Genomic DNA, 15,110 nt, shown 5'->3' on the forward strand with positions numbered 1-15,110 from the left:
TGTTGTGCAAGCCGAGTGGAAAATAAGCTCTGAAACATGTCGGAAACTGGTTAATTCTATGAAGAACAGGTGTCAAGCAGTAATTAAAGCCAAAGGATACGCATCGAAGTATTAGAACTGTCAGTCAATTTGCTCTGAATATACTTTTTCTTTTATATTATTAAGTGTACGAATAGAAAAGTTGCACAAAAAATGGCATCTTTCTCTGTCAGTTTCATTTAATTTATTATTGTCATTGGTTATACAGAATCTGGGTAAAATTTATGTTCCTAATGATATTAGTTATTGAATTGTAAAGAAACAATTTATAAAGAGTGCATTTCCTTTAAGATATTAAAGCATTTTCTTTGAAAATTCATGTGTACGAATAAGAATGTTACATACTGTATATGAAAATAGTTTAGTGAAATTTCGTACACTTTACAAAATATGAAAATGTTTCGTTGACCTTTACCGACTGTACCGCTCAGATTGGTTTCCATGTTTTGTGCAACATTAAATTTGTTTCAGTACGTGGAAATCGCGAATAACCTACATAGCTGACCGCGTAACACTATCCCGGACTACTTTCACCTTTTACTATTAGTAAAAACAGCTGTATGCGCATGAAAGATCGGGGGGGGGGGGAACAGGTGCAAATGCAAACTTCGCCAAATCTAACACTCCTAACCTAACATAAACGTCGAAGATTATTATCAACATCAATCTCTAAACTAATAAAAACTTAAAATAAGCATGAGCACCAAACCTAAAATTCATAACGTAACAAAAATGTCAAAAAATTATTCTCAATCAAACCTAATAACACAAACGTAACATCATTAAATCTAACACTCCTAACGATACCACATTTAAAAAATACTGCAGTCGAGAAATATGCATGCGTACATACCTTAAAACTAACAATTTTCGGCTTTGTTGTTGCAGGGTGAAAAGTGTCGAGTGGCACGAGAATGACGTAAACACAGTCACAGTCGTATCCCAAAAATATTTTGCTTTCACAGTTTTCTTTAACGAAATACCGTTGTATGCGCACACAAAGTCAAAAACCACACGGAAATTTTTACAGCAGGAAACTTAACATTCCTAACGAAACGTAAATTTACTACGTTGCAATGACGTTCACGTACGAACTTCACCTGTACGAACGATAAGCACAGCAAGGTCATTTACGTCAAACATAACATAGAACTTGCTTTTCCGTACATTTCCTGTTCTTCCGTAAGTCATGCTGCACGAAACAATAACACTTTATAAACAACACTCGAAATAACTATGCACAATACTTAATTTCACACTTAGAATGTGCATAAGCACAATCGCGAAGCCTGCTTCCAGCAGTTTACTCGAAAAGGAGCGCCTGATAGCAGAGTTGTCACCCGACGTAAAAAATAGTACCACATTAAAACACTCGTTACTTCACTATAACATGTCTCCGGGAAATAAGAACAACATAAAATGTTCGTAAGCAGCATAATCTTCATAACTCATGCAAAAGTTCGCACTTTCTAAGGGGACTATGAAGGGTTAAAAGTACAAATGTTCTGATCTAACGCGTAAATGTTGGGGGAGGGGAGTGTTTGTGTTTGTACGTAGCAACAGGTTCAGTTCTCCCATGATATAAATGCTTGGTACGTTACTGTAGGTAATGAATAGGGTTCTGGTAACTGACCTATTATTGTAAATGTCCTTTCATGTTACTTTAGACATATTAGGTATGTGTGTCAATCTTTCCCCCTCCCATCAAACAGTGTCACGTCTGTGGCAAAATAACGACTTCAGCACAAATGGCTGACATTTGATTAGATTTGATTTGATTTTAAAATTTTGGGTGCGTCAGCACTTAGGCTATTTTGCACCCGTCACATTATACGGGGTCTTGACAAAGAACAACTCTAACGTTGTATAGCCTAAGTAAAATCTTAAAAGCTTAAAATGTTCTGACTTCCGTTAAAAGCTGAGGCTGTAAAGGGGCACTCAGCACACATAAGGACAAAAGAACAGGACAACACACACAAAATTATACTGGCCAGAGTGCCAGTCGCCAGAGCCTCGTTCGTCTGCAAAACGCAGTCCAGGGTGTACTAACGTGGAAGTGAGGTTGACAGTTGGGTGTACTACGTGGAAAATCACCCCTTACACCCCAAATGGTTGACATTGTAATCTGTTATCGGTAAATGTTCGCTATATCGGAGACACATTAATATCGGATATTTTGTGTTTCGTACTACCAATTGTGTATTGCGGAACATAGTTCAAGGTGCCATTATGCTTTTTACACGAAAAGAAACACAAATTTTCACATACAGAGTACTCCTTTTGGTTAATTTCTTCGCTTTCATAACACACAATATGGCGGGCTGAGGTTGACTACCGTAGTGGGTATGCAGTGTTTCCAACCTTCTTCGCCGAAAAATCAGAGGCGTCCAGTGAAAGCATGCGTCAATTGTGGGAAAAAGGACAGCTTGCTCTGCGACGACATTCATGAGCATTTCTACATTCTAATTTCTTCATATAGGAGAAGTATTTATTTACACGAGAGCTCTGAACTAAGCTTATATTACATTTCTTGGATCTGAAGTGACGCATGCGTCAATTGTGGGAAAATAATTATTACTTTCTTTCACTTCAGATCCAAGAAATGTAATATAAGCTTAGTTGAGCGCTCTCGTGTAAAATAAATACTTCTCCTATATGAAGAAATTAGAATGTAGAAATGCTCATGAATGGCGTCGCAGAGCAAGCTGTCCTTTTTCCCACAATTGACGCATGCGCAGCATGCGACGCATGCGTTCACGAGACGTCTCTGCGAAAAATACCTACTATCGTGTTCGTCATGTAAAAAATATAAATATGCTGACCAAGGCAGTGATTTATTTTATTAAAAAACATAAACTAAACGTAACGTTTCAACCTTCTAGCAAGGTCTTCTTCAGACTGTGTATCAAGTACAAAAAAGTTGAAACGTTACGTTTAGTTTATGTTTTTTAATAAAATAAATTACTGCCTTGGTCAGCATATTTATATTTTTTCATAATCATGGAAACAAGGCTTAATGGTGTTATAATTCGTCATGTGTAAATTGTATATTATGCACGGCTAGCTGACGGATAGCCCCACGAACCATTTCCGATAAGGTTAGGTTAGGTTTGGTTAGATTAGGCAAGCACTGTTAAAAAAAGGGGGTTGGAAACTCTTACGTCATCACATCCGCTTCACGTCGGGAAAGGAAATGAAAGCAATGGCAATTGTGCGTCGGTGAGATATTTCTCTTGCAAAATACATGCTTTCCCGGTCAAATAGATTCTATGATGACAGAAAATACCTCCATGAACGTTAGAAACCTTAGAGAAACTCATTTCCGTAAGTAGTTTCTTCTGTAAAATTGAAGAATGTGTATCCGATATACCGAACTTTTACCCACGAAGCTACACCATTTTAGACAATGTTTTGTGTACTTACATCTACAAGTGAACTGCTCCTGCCCTGTTGACAAGAAATCCTTCAGAAATGCACTTAGCATGTGTCTTGAACTGCGCAAAATTTAACTTTTGTAAACTCAATTAGCAGATACACGAGCGCTACATCTCCTTCTAGCCGCTTATCTCGGTTGTGTATTCGAAAACAATCACCTGTTAGTACGTAGATGTCGCTGCGATCGTTTCAATGTGGCGAGTTGTTGCTTGGGTGCTGATAAGTTCCACAATATTCGGACTGCAATACCAATACTTCTGTTGTTCTTAATGTTAGAGTCGGACGCTGTATTCATTAATTATGCTGCATGCAATATTTATTCACACATTGCAATGCGAAATTGGTTACGGCAGAACTGCAACTGGAGATTTCTGCGTGGATTGTTTTTGATAGATAGATTAGCAGGCATGTTTCGACCACATTGGCCGCTTTAACAACAGATCGTTGTCATGGATTTTATTAAAAATCGTAATAATAATAAAATTAAAATGTAGTTACATTAAAAGTAGATAGACTTAAAATCGTATGTATATAAACTTGAAACCAAACCAGTAAAAGTATTAGGCTTAAAAGACAAGAAAATGAGTTGCACATATTTCGAGTCAAGATATGACAAGGCATACTTTATGCACAGATAGGTTAATCGAGACTGGACCTACAATTTAAAGTGGGATCTGAACCAGTATGTGCCTCCACCAGGTATCGAACCCGGGACCCCTTGATTACAAGGCGACGACGAGCAAACATGACCCCGCAGGTTTAATACATAACACAACAGAAGAGACCAAGTATGTAGGCTGAATCCACTAATAAACAAAATCAGTTTAGCATTCAGCAAAACATAAATACAACCAATATGATATAACTTACAAATTATATACAAAATACAAGAAAAGAACAAATCACTTTAAGACTGACTATGGGTGAGGTTTCATTTAGTTTGTTTTTTTCAGTAGACCCGCGTTCCATCTCTGAGGTGGGTGATCTAAGTTCGGAATTTATCCAGGTTTTTCCCGCATAAAACGACTCTGGGGCTCACCCAGCCTCATATGGGTAACTGTGGGCAATCCTGTGGTGGTAAAAGCGGACGGAGAGTGGTGCTCATCCCACTAAAAATGGCCGAGATCGAGAATGCACGGGGAACTTTTATCTTTTCTTATTTCTTCTAGAGATGAGGGTAATTTCAAAGGAACAATGAGCCAAATGAAAATTTTCAGCGCTCGTTTTCCAAGAAGAATAAGGGGATATGGAGCATTGTTCCCCGCTGAATATGTGTATGTTCACCTCCTAAGTTGGCACCCAGTGGCGGCGATTATGGATAACGGGGGGGCAGTTGCTTCCCCCCGTTGCATGCCCTCCCCCTTAATCGAACTTCCAGATTTCGAGATTTGGATGCCGGATTAGACATTTAGATTGAAGCCTTGGATTCAGGATTCGAAATTTGGATCCAGAACCATTGGTTTCAGGTTCAGGATTCAGACATTGGATTTATCCTGAATTGGGATTCTGATTTGAATGCCCATTCCTAGAAGAAAACAATGGAATGACACCAACAAAAGCATCTTTATTGGAATATTTGGTTGATATGAAACATGTTTCACTGCAGTTCGGCAGCTGTCCAAACGCGCTACCTTTGTAAAGAGAAGGCAGGAAGAGCTTCACCAATTCACCTCCTCCGGCATCACAAATCCGGAGGCACCATCACTGGAACCGCGACGATTCCGGCCATGACGGTGAACAACAGCAGGAAGAGCTTGATGGCGGACACGTAGGGCACGACGATCTTCACGCTGCACGAGATGAGGATGCTGACTGAGATGACGAGCGCCACGGCACCCACCAGCAGGCGGCTGTACTCGTTCCTCGCGAGCGCCTCCATCACCAACAGAAGGAATTTCCTCAGCCTGTACCACGCGTATCTGACGTCCTCTCGCTTCTTCTTCCCAAAGACCGGCTCCATAAGTGCTGCCGCCTACTATACTGGCGCCGGGGGAGTTTGGGATCAGGTTCTCTCAGCTAGAAGACCCCTGTCACCATAGAGATTTCATTTGTAGAGAGAGCAAAGGCCAAGTACCCGCTCTCCAAGAGTCAGAGCTGTGCTTGATTATACCATTCCGATTTTCCTATGATCCACCCTAGCGTATCTACAAAAGAGAGAACAGTTCTAAGTATAAACGGATCCGTATTTTCAAATTATAACACCATTAAGCCTTGTTTCCATGATGTGAAAAACTCAATATGCTGACTAAGGCAGAAATTTATTTTTATATAAAACATAAACTAAACGTAACGTTTCAACCTTCTAGCAAGGTCTTCTTCAGACTCTGCACCAAGTACAAATGAAACGAGGTACAAAACAGGACGATATATATATATACACAAACATTACCCCCCCCCCCTCCTCCAGACTATTAACTGTACTTTCACCTGACAGGCGATTTATCTAAACATTTTCTATCATCTGGAAAGTGGTTGGACTCTTTATCTCACGCTCTTTTTCCTTCTTCCTTTCTTTCTTCTCTCCTCTTTCTCTTTTGTCCTTTCCACTCTTTCTAACACCTTCTTCCATCCCAAAATGTTTAGCTAAATCGCCTGTCAGGTGAAAGTACAGTTAATAGTCTGGAGGGGGTTAATGTTTGTGTATATATATCGTCCTGTTTTGTACCTTGTTTCATTTGTACTTGGTACAGAGTCTGAAGAAGATCTTGCTAGAAGGTTGAAACGTGGCGTTTAGTTTATGTTTTATAATAAAATAAATGTTGTCTGGGTCAGAGTTTTTAGTATTTTCAAAGTTCCAAAAGTGGCAACACTGTCAGGAAAAGGTGATAACACCGTCCATCAGGCAATGAGCAATGTCAGTTTGGGCCCATGTCGATGTGTGGAGTACCAAAAGTGGTCGGTGCAGCGAGTGCTGTTGTGTATGTACGAGATTGAAATAAACACCATTTTGTGGACTGTCCTGAAACATGTTTACAAAGGTAGGACAGTGACTGTTGTTCAAGATGCAGGTTTGCCCGTGGCAAAAATGCAGGAGAATGTCATCAAGACTTGCATGAAGTCTGTAGCAACCATGCCGAGCAGTAGGTGATGGTATCGGCAATAAAAATGGTACACCCAACGGCAAAAGAAAACAGTAGGCGAATTGTCCACCATTATTTTCATTCGATCTGTATTACACAATGTGATGACTAGGGCTAAGATTTTTATGACTTAGCTTTCTTTTTTGTTAAGGGTGATGTGTTCCCTAAATATATGGAAATTCATATTGTGAAGAAACTAATTGAATTAAGGTGCTTTTTAAGGGCATATTTTGGCATATTTGGCCATTTCTTCGTGATAAAGCATATTTTGATGGATTTTCGGTCATATTCAGCATATTTTCGCATTTTCAAGAAATATACAGTCATTTTACAAGTGGATTCGTTCTTACCCCCATGTTCACTCGAGGGTTTTTTTTTCGACTGCATCAAAATATTTTTCATTTTTAATTGAAAATTTACAGAAAGTATTCATTGTGAATTTCAACTCATCAGGCCCCATAAAGTGCAATAAAAATAGTATTTATATGAAAATATTTCAGCATAAGTTAGATATTGATGTTTGAAACAGCCCAGTTATAAGGACATATTTTTCAAATTATAGTGCATATTTTGTAAAATTTTAGGTCATAAGAGCATATTTTATTTTGCATATTTTGGTGATTTTTAGTTCATACAAATCCTAGCGCTAGTGATAATGAATTGAAATAATGACGTCATTAAGCAGAGAACAATGCCTGCTTCGAACCAACATAGTTTCATTTCTTAAAACAACACAGGATGTAGAATAAAAAGAGTAATGAAAATGGCGGTGGACAATTTGCATACCATTATCTTTGCCGTTGACTGTACACCTAGATTCTGAAATATTAGTTTCCCTGCAAGGAGCTGTGTGTGTTGCATAACTCTACAGGATAAGTGTATTTTATAGAGAATTTCCAATGGCAACTTCTGCCACCATCGTAAAGTTAGGCAACACACACAACCTTCTTCCAGGGAACCGAATATTTCTGAATCTATGTGTACCATTTCTATTGTCTGTGACTGTACCAAAAAAGTATTGAAGATTACAGGAAAAAAAAGCGATATGTACAATATTATCGCCGACCTCCGTGGCTGACTGGTTAGCACAGCGCGCAACGGCGCCAGAAGTCCCGGGTTCGAATCCAGGCCTAAGCATGGGTGTTCTCGTGAGTCTCTGCTCATCAATTTTATCACATCATCACTCATCCTCATCGTCGCGATTAGCCAAAGTGTCATAAAAGAGAAGTAAATGAACCAAATCAATCAATCAAATCAGATTTGCTGTTGTCGATGGCATCAATGGCTTCCCCGGTGGCGTAGTCGCCTTGTAATCAAGGGGTCCCGGGTTCGATACCCGGTGGAGGCACGTTGTGGTTCGGATCCCACTTTAAACTGTAGGTCAAGGCCCGATTAGCCTATCTCTGTATAAAGTTGACTTAAAAACCGAAACTCAGCTCCATGACATTAAATAGCACCGTTAGTGTAAAGACGAAAAACTCTGTAGGTCCTGAGAAAATGTAAACGGCAAAACCAACGAGCCTCCAAAGCTTCAATTTGTTCACTTGTAAAAACAGGCAAAATAAAATTTGATTGCAAAACACTTTATGCACAGTTATGCTAATAGGGACTGGACCTACAGTTTAAAGTGGGATCCGAAATAGTATGTGCCTCCACACGATAATGAACCCGGGACCTCTTGATTGCAAAATAACTTGCATTAGACTTGTATGACATTAATTCCTGCAAAAATTAAAACACAAAATATACTTTACTTTCTGTTATGAAAACAATGGACTTACCGATCTTTCTCTCTAGTGCTCAAGCGTGACATTTTCCCTGTTGTCCCTAAATAACGAGTGCGTTTAATATCGCATTTAGTAAGGGGAGTATGTTTAAAATATGTAATGGACATCACCGAGAAAGCTTTATCCTGCTTTCCTTATTGTTGACAAGGCTATCAGAATAACAGATGGACTGTCTACTGTCAACATTTAAAACAAACAGAAAGTAACAAAAAGAAGAAGAAGAAAGAAGAACGGAAACCTTTTGGTATTGAACACAAGAAAGGAAAATGTACTAATAACATGAATATGGAATGTATGTAGGAAAATGTTTGAAAATAAGGAAATTACATGCAAAAATAACTAAAAATTTAAAACATGTGCTAAAAGCTAATATATAGAGGGGATGGACAGAAATATGGAAACACCTGCCAAGAAAAGCTGGAATGCTGTAGCTAATAAGGTGCAGGATCGCCTTTAGCTTCCAAAACGGCTGCAGTCTCCGAGGAATAGACAAATACAAGTCCTGGATGGTGGATAATGGGATATTGTCTATTATGTCATCATGATCTTGGATAGAGTATCTCTCGATACGCACCAATAATTTGCCCGCTTTGAAACAATGTCAGCTCGGACATGATTCAGCATCAATTGCACTGCACGCTACCTACAGTGCAACTGTCGACTCCTGCCAGTCCGACAGGGTCCTATCTCACGGCGCAAAAGAAAAGGATGTCGCACCGCGTCCGATTTCAAGTGGAAAAATTGCGTCGATATCACCCGTTCCCATGTCGTGGTGTTTCCATATTGTTGTGCATTCCCTGTATGTAAAAACATAAAAAAACAAAAATAAAGTTTCTCGACCATACATACTACAATTCGCAAAGATAAGACAAAACAACATTAATTTTAGCACCATATGAAGTATAAGTATGTATTCACATATAAATCCGTTCCCTGTGCTTACATTTAATCATATTTAATAATGGTACTTTGGGATTCTCCTCTCTCAACCATCCAAGAAATATTTTATGTTCAGCTAAAGTTTAGCTCGTTTCTATCGCTTTTCCTCACCTCTTGGTTAACCAGTGTCGATGGGAATAAGTGATGAAATAGATCCAAAGGTAAACACAAGATATCCCTTGCCAGGCCGGGAATCGAATACAGACCAGTCAAGGTCCTCGCTCGCGGCAGTTGGTTGATATTGTTCAACATAATACAGTTGAACATTCCAGACCTCTCCTTAAGGAAAAGTCTTCTCATTTTCCGAGATTTACTAAATCTTGTTTACATCTTACAATGCATTTGAGAAGTTTTTTTTGTTCAATTTACTTTATCCTCAGATATGCTAATCAGGACTGCACCTACAGTTTAATGTGGGACTCAAAGTACTGTGCAATGTGTCTCCAGAGGCTCCTTGATTTCAAAGTCCACCGTTTTGTTAGAACGCTGTTGGAAAGGTTCTTCAGCAGATACGAGTTCCCTTGTGCATGTCAGCCCATATTTTGTCTTTTTGCATGTCCCATATAAGTGATTGATTGATTTGGTTTATTTTACGTCGTTTTTCTGCCACCTTTTGCTACCATGTCCAGGCCGGTTTTCGAATCCGGAACCTCTGTGCTAACCACACCGCCACATACTAGCCATATAATTGGGTAAAATCCAAATCCTACAAAACATCGTTGTGTGAGAACCAGAGGAACGTCATCCAATTTATCAAATTGACAGGACAGAGGAAATATTTCAGTCTTAGGAACATCTATGACTCTTAAAAAAGAGTCAGTAAACTAGGGATACGTGACTCCGACTTACTGATAAGGATTAAAAGCGGAGATATGCCGAACTGACTCCAAATACAGCTTTACAGAGGGGATACGTTGGACACAACCGAAAATCACATTTTTGGAGTTACGATCCTCTGGTTCTCCTACGACGATACGACTGAGACATGGACTTGCTTCTTTCGTAAGAGTCAACTTATAAATCACGTGACGTATAGCTTATTCAGACATTATTAACGTTACAGATAACACATTTCATGGTCTGAGAGTTCCCATTCGATCATTTACCCATGCGCTTCAACATTTCGCCTCCTAACATGCCACCAAAGCATCATATACAGGGAGGTTATTGCAGCATGCCACCGCTTCAGCATCGGCCGCTTGCCGGCGCAGTCATGCAACAGGTGCCGGCAAATTGCGTAACAGATAGCCCGTAACAGAAACCGCTTGTTTTGTAATGTTTCCACTTTTCACAATTACAGTTACAATTACAATTGAAATAAGCACGTACCTTGTCGCACGGATGCAGGAAAAGGTGTCCTCCCAAATACAAATATTTCCGGCACCTTATTTCTGACATCTAATCTTAGATTAGACATCGCTACTTTATCCTCAGTTGACAGAAAGGGAAGACAGCATCCCGGCGCATAAAGCAAACCGAAAGCGTAAAATGATATTTAAAAGTAATAATAATGATGATCACTAACCTCCTGTGTTATAAGAGATGTTGAAAATGACTTCCTTCAACAGCAATACAACACGTTTCTTAGGTTCAAGAGATCCTGTCTATCGTAATCCCTGACCACTTTTCTGCAAGAATTCGTTTTCACGTAATTATCGTACATAAAAACTCTATGTTCAAGACTATATTTGTTTAACGACATAAGTAATGAATGAATAACAATTAACACACAATAAAGCACTAGCACACCAACTCAATAACACAGTATAAACAAAACGCGTACTGATAAACGCGAACAGAAGTGAACATGAATGAGCGTAGACTCACGGTCTGGTAGCCGACAGTGTTGCTAACCATTTTTCGGCAATGTCCCTACAGACGTAGTCAAAATGTCCCTACAACTGACCAAATGTCCCTACGCCAAGTAAAGTGACTAAAAAAAAAACACCTCATGAGCATGCAAACAGAAGATAAAATATACCCATTTACTTACCAAATCTTTCTGCTCGGTGCTTCCACAATTAATGAAGGAGCGAATTTACAATACAGGACCTCTCCCCGATTTTTTGTAATATTTCGCATACTCACTAATTGAGGCCTCCTAATCACGAATTTCAAGTTAAGATTTGGGGGGTCACGTGTAGAAATTGCAAAATAAGTGACATTGAGTGGTCCGCGATCGGCACGATTGCTTATTATTTACCGGAAGATTTTGTGTTTCCAATACTTAAAAAACGAAATATACATTCCTGATATTACTACGACCCCAAATTTTAACTATGTTTGCCTATCCTAACCTAACCTAACCGTACCTGAATGGTTCGTGGGGCTATCCGTCAATGGTTTGTTGGGCTACCCGTGCATGTTTTTTTCGAGCCCAAATTTTAACTATGTTTGCCTAACCTAACTTAACCTAAACTTACCGAGAATGGTCAGTGGGGCTATTCCTGAATGGTTTTGCGGTAATTGTGATTACGAACCGATAAAAAATATTATTTTCGTAGCACTTTAACGGCAAACGTTCATCATCGAAGGCCATTTTCGTATCCTGCAATTTTATGATTGATGTACTGTTGCCAAATTTACCTGTAATCAAATCAGTTCTTCTACATCGTGATTGTCGCTGTCACATGTAAGCACGTTCTTTGGGCAATATATTGAAATCCATAAGTTTATTAATTAGCCCACAGCCATCCTCCTGCACACTCCACCTAACAATCTGTACAACATTAACAACTTTTTTACTGTTCTCTTCCGCCATTCTTACACGATCCATGCTCTCCAAGTATGAAATCAACAGTGTGGCAACGCTGTAGACAGCGTAACTAATTTTAATTTGTTCATATCAACAAATATGGCTACCATACTTGTATACGGAGAATCATTGCGAGAATTGAAAAGCTTATTTTACAACTTCTACACGTTAATGAACATTTTTTCCCCCTCACCCCAACATGTTAACTTGAGATAAATAATCACGAATAATTATTTCGTGAGTATAAGACGTAGCATAGAAATTACAGAAGGGTCCGGTATTGTAAATTCTTGCCTTAATGAATAATAGGGGTGTGCTGGACAGAATTTTTTGGGTCGGGACGGGATCGGGACGGTAATTTTTTAAAATCCCGACATTCGGGACTGAAAAATTTGCAATTTCCCGACCAAGTCGGAAAATTTTCTGGACGGGAAATGTTCGAAATTTCCCGAAGCACTGGAAATCTCGAATTTTACAAGTCATTTTCACTTTAAGTGATTGTTTTTGCATTTCTAGAATAAAAACTTACAACTTTCGATAAGTTCCAGAAACTTACAAGGCAGAAAACGTCGAGAATTAACGACTTTTTAAAGTAAAGAATCCAGCACACCCCTAATGAATAACGTTGAGTCGTTTACTGTTGATTATGTTATTTGAAGTCATACATGCTGCTGCTGTGAAGAGATAGATGTTGGTTGGTGATGCTGTATTTCCTGCATTCTTTAACAATTTTGGTCCCATTTTATTTCCCTTTTTTGTTTTTGTATCACTTAACATTGAAAATATTCTTTCCGTTTCCGCGTTAGAATGCGGCAATGTTAGCACTATTTTCGCGAGAGTGGAAATGTTTTCAAAAAGGAACTTGCCTTGAAAGTTTTTGGTAACCGATAACATGTTCCAAAATTCTGATGGAGATCTGTTAGTTAGTTCTTTTTTCTCCTCCTCGCTAAAGTATCCAGATAAACTAATTCATAAAATGTAATTTACCAAGATTGAAAAAAGTACCTACGTTTTCCCTCATTTGGCAAAATCTGTCCCTACGTTCCTACGCGGGCGAAATTTAGTGAAAAGTCCCTATGCGTAGGGACATGTCCCTACGGTTGGCATCACTGCCGACACGTGCAGTATGAAGCGCCATCTCGCGGCTGACAACTCACCCAACCCCCGATAAGCTGCAGGCGCTGTCGCGACAACTGAGAATAAAGTAGCGATGACTAATCTAAGATTAGACGTCAGAAATAAGGTGCCAGAAATATTTGTATTTGGGAGGACACCTTTTCCTGCATCCGTGCGACAAGGTACGTGCTTATTTCAATTGTAATTGTAACTGTAATTGTGAAAAGTGGAAACATTACAAAACAAGCGGTTTCTGTTACGGGCTATCTGTTACGCAATTTGCCGGCACCTGTTGCATGACTGCGCCGGCAAGCGGCCGATGCTGAAGCGGTGGCATGCTGCAATAACCTCCCTGTATCTCGATTATTTTAACTGAAATCAGTTCAGAAGCATGTTTGAAATTTCACTTAGCCATACGAGAATTCAAGAGTGAAAAATGACCACAAAAGTGAACGGAAAGAGGAAATTCCAAATAATCTTAAATTATGCAAAGCCGCATTTGGGTTAAGTGATTTTAATGCTCACTAGAATTTAGAATGCGCTGCTGGAGGAAAAAGCTTATACTTGAAGCGTCCACTCGTATTCTCAAAAGAGCATGGTTTGAAATTAAGCCGACACAGCTTTCGAATTGGAAGAGTCCACTGGAAAAATTTAAAGGATATTCAAGTCGATCCTCTCCAATTTCAAAAAGTGCTTATGAGTTTTTAGTTTAAAATTCGCAAACCCATTTCTTTGAATTATGATATCGTTCGTGGGCTTTAAGAAAGGCATGAGAGAATATATGCACCGATATTCAATTTCCAACAACCCAAATGCAATTGAGGATTAGTTCGTTAGTGCACGTTGAGCCAAGACTAATGCCGCGGTTCTTTATTAACCATTTGTTAATTAAGTTAAGATTCGATTGTATAACGCGAGGAGAGGAAAGTGCTACGGCACAGATACAGCAATATGGGCATCTTAAACAACTGATTCTGCAAGTTCTGATTTAGTTTTCATGCAGCTTTCAAGATAATTTGAATATATGTAATATTCTAAAGTTACATTAAGATTTATTTATCTTGAACAATTATTGCATACTACTAACTCGTCGTAAATAACAACATATGCAAGAGAACAATGATGGATATTTATTACCTATCACCTTATCTATGTTAGCGTTGGCCGAAACGATAAATAGAAATTTGGAACTGAAAAGTTAATTTTAATACCTGTAAACATGAAATATAACCATAAATTTAAACCAAGTCGAAAATGTGCTAAAGAAAGAAATACTTACATATGATAATCAATAAACTTCCTTAATTTCACATTACGTTTGTTTTGCTAAGATATCCAAACACAGACTAGTGTATTTTGTAGCCTGGGACGTCATTACTGACATAGACTACTTCTTCTTCTTCTTTTTCTGACCCTATCAACTTGTAGTCGATTTTAGTCATCTTCTGAGTTCTTTTGCAATATGTATTTAGTTCACTATTCACTTATATTTCACAAGAATAAAAAAATCAAAAAACATATATAGATATTTATTTATACTGTTTGTTGGATCGTCAAATTACATCTTCTTGCATATCCATATCTGACATAGACTAATATGGATGGTTTAGATGGATCGACAAAACGCAACGCGAAGCGAGATAACCGAACACAATGCATTACACATAGAAAGAATAACTGTGTGCAGTGCTACAACATACAACATAATTCGTTTCGATAGATTCAACAATTCGCTCTAGGAACCTATAAGAAATTCAAAAAGTACTTCATTTATTCAACGTGAAACAGGACCAACCAAGAATTCATAAATGAGGTATCACCACATATTGGAGACTCGCGTTCATTGGACGATACAATGGAGGTTACATTACGTCACAATGGCACTAAAAGAAAAGTCAAATGATGATAAACAATTGAAAGATAATACAGGTACATTTTACGAAAAATAAACAAACACTT

At 38.6% G+C, this 15,110-nt stretch overlaps 1 long non-coding RNA gene across 1 annotated transcript; it reads right to left on the reverse strand.

Annotated features, from left to right (window-relative positions):
* Positions 1–5,054: 5,054 nt before the first annotated feature.
* Positions 5,055–14,529, reverse strand: LOC145992810 (uncharacterized). Its single transcript, XR_014442218.1, has 2 exons — positions 14,431–14,529; positions 5,055–5,618 (listed from the first exon to the last, which is right to left on the reverse strand). It is a non-coding gene; the product is annotated as an uncharacterized LOC145992810 (long non-coding RNA).
* Between the last annotated feature and the right edge of the window lie 581 nt (positions 14,530–15,110).

The sequence above is a fragment of the Lepisma saccharinum genome, chromosome 9 (assembly GCF_977018435.1).
Source record: "Lepisma saccharinum chromosome 9, izLepSacc3.1, whole genome shotgun sequence".
Lineage (NCBI taxonomy): Eukaryota > Metazoa > Arthropoda > Insecta > Zygentoma > Lepismatidae > Lepisma > Lepisma saccharinum.